Source organism: Triplophysa dalaica, chromosome 1, assembly GCF_015846415.1.
Source record: "Triplophysa dalaica isolate WHDGS20190420 chromosome 1, ASM1584641v1, whole genome shotgun sequence".
Lineage (NCBI taxonomy): Eukaryota > Metazoa > Chordata > Actinopteri > Cypriniformes > Nemacheilidae > Triplophysa > Triplophysa dalaica.
Window position 1 is genome coordinate 635,001 of NC_079542.1, and position 2,500 is coordinate 637,500.

Here is a 2,500-nt window from a genome sequence, read left to right on the forward strand (position 1 = left end):
CTTTACTTTATTTGTGTAACCTTTTTACAACAAGTGACGTTTCAAGGAGGAGGATTTGTTCACTTTGAGGTTAAGAAGTGTCCCTAAAATATGGTTAAAAACACCCTCGCACACACGGAGCCTTCAGGCTTTTCTTCTTTATGAAGGACGCAGATGTTCATGTTGTGACCGAGTTGGGAGTGACTGACACGCGCACGCGCGCAACACTTATTCTGATGGTTTCCTCACTCGTGTAAACGGAACATTCGCTCAAATCACAAACAAAATTTCACACCACGAGATCTGAATTGTAACCACGATTATAAAACTTCTCTTTATATGATCGCGGGTGGGTCCGATAACCGTGTGTCGTGTTATTCTATTATCAGACGGCTCGTTGGAATGCTTGATTCTGATTGGCCAGTCGCGACATTTGCAGGTTTGTTATTTCCAGAGCCATTGTGAGAGAGAGTCGCGTCTTCTCTGTTGACTCCAAAGGAACAGTTTTTCACAATAGTTCCCGGAAGTTACTAGTAACGCATGGCGCTGCGATTAAATAGACGGAGGTAAACTTCTTACCCATTTAAAGACGAAAACCAATTAATGAATAAAAAAATGACAGAACTAAAGCATTTAAAGAGAAAACGTATGTATATGAAGGCGTTTTGGACTTCCGTTGGCGGAGCTCTATAATAGCTCTGGTTATTGCCAGACACACCGTAACCGGATGCAGCAAATAATTCGGACAGGTTTTTTGAACATGTAAATATAAATATGTCTATTATTAACACAAAAGACATTACATTTGCAAACGTTTAAACCAAATCGCCTGTTCGTGACGTTTAAATATAGTTTTTACCTTAAAACCAAAACTAAACGGCTTTTCCTCGCGGAAGGTCTGCATCCATAAAAATGAGTTAATACAATATTTCTAATTCACATTTCATGTCCTGTTTTTTCTGATGTGGCAAGAAGCCGTGTTATAATCGGGATAATGTACAGTGTGCCGTTGTTATCGTGACACAGTCAACACCTGACCGATTAGTTCTGACTTTTATTTCTCATCTACTTTTAATAAAAAATATAAATAGTCTAACTTAGCTCTGTATACTGTGTTAGGTTATATGAGACCAGTCTTCTTTTTTGATTGTACTTATGTTGTCCCAATTGCTTCCATTACCTACCCCACCTGTAAGTCGCTTTGGATAAAAGCGTCTGCTAAATGTAAATGTAACAACCAGGTGCCTATACATTAGCTCTTACACTGTTGTGTTATTGTGCAGTTACATGATTGTAAAATGAATTTCACATATATTCTGCCACTGTAGATTTATCGTTTTCTGCTATTAAACTCCAATTTGAACAACTTGCACAAAACATTAAGCCTGTAGAAAATAAATAATCCCATTGTTACCATAGCTGTATTATTGAAGGCAACGAATAAAACATGTTAACGTTTAAAAACATCACCCGTGTGCAGCACAAAAACATACATGAAGAATAAAAGATATCAAAGGCATGTGCTTTATTTTAGGGGGAAACGTGATGCGAACGTGTTCCTCCCAGCAGCCAGTAATGCAACAGATCATGAAACACTTTGGTGACACGTGGAGGAGCCAAAATGAGTCAAGCGGACAACCTGAGCCTTAAAAATGTGATGTTGGAAATGCAAGACCTCGATTCTAGAAACAAATGGATTAAAGCCGTATTAAAGGAGCAAAATACTGAAACCTCACATTTTATTTCACTCGTACAAAATCAAGAGAATGTTAAAATTCAACATACAGCCTTGACTGTTCACATTTAGACATGAGAAAGCCACGCGTCTCTCCAACAACACAGCAAACATTAAAAAGAGTCTAAAAGTTATAAAAGAAGAGAGAAACGGTTTATAGAAATGTGTATCATCAACGGTGATTCAGAAGAAACAAAAACCTTTAAAACATCATCCATGACACGCTTTGAAATAAAGACATTTTCATCCAAGAAACAGAAGAAAAGCAGAGAAACGTCAACGGATTGTTGTTTGTGACGAAGTTTAGCACAGAAAACCCAGAGAAAACACTGGAATCGTAAAACTAGCTTTAAAAATATATATTCACAAAATAAAAATAACCAAAGAATTTGCTAACAGCAATGACGCCTCGGGCCGCTCTGTAACATTCGCCTATGAAACCAAAGCAAATTTCTCCTATGAATGACCCAAAAGGGTTTCCTTTCACAACGAAAATGAGTGATTGCTTGAGGAGGAAAAGACCGACGAACTACAACCAAAAGTGCAAAAAAAAGGACGAAAAGTACTTGGGGTAGTTCTACAAAACCACGTTCTTGCTTTAAGGGTCATTCTCCAAAAAAAAAGAAAAACTGAGGGGAATTACGAGGTGCCGATCTCCTGTTTACCGTAACTGTTCCTTAACGATAAAATAAGAGTTAAAAAAAATTAAAACAGCTAATATTGAAGCAATTCATCTTCCCGTGATGTGGCGGCGTGACAGCTGTGAGCTCTGCTGACGAGCAAAAA

At 37.9% G+C, this 2,500-nt stretch overlaps 1 protein-coding gene across 1 annotated transcript in view; it reads right to left on the bottom strand.

Annotated features, from left to right (window-relative positions):
• Positions 1–1,489: 1,489 nt before the first annotated feature.
• drap1 (DR1-associated protein 1 (negative cofactor 2 alpha)) overlaps positions 1,490–2,500 on the bottom strand; it is a 5,034-nt gene continuing 4,023 nt past the window's right edge. Inside the window, exon 7 of the mRNA XM_056743727.1 lies at positions 1,490–2,500. This exon is cut by the window's right edge and continues 224 nt beyond it. The gene's annotated coding sequence lies outside the window, so the exon portion shown is untranslated.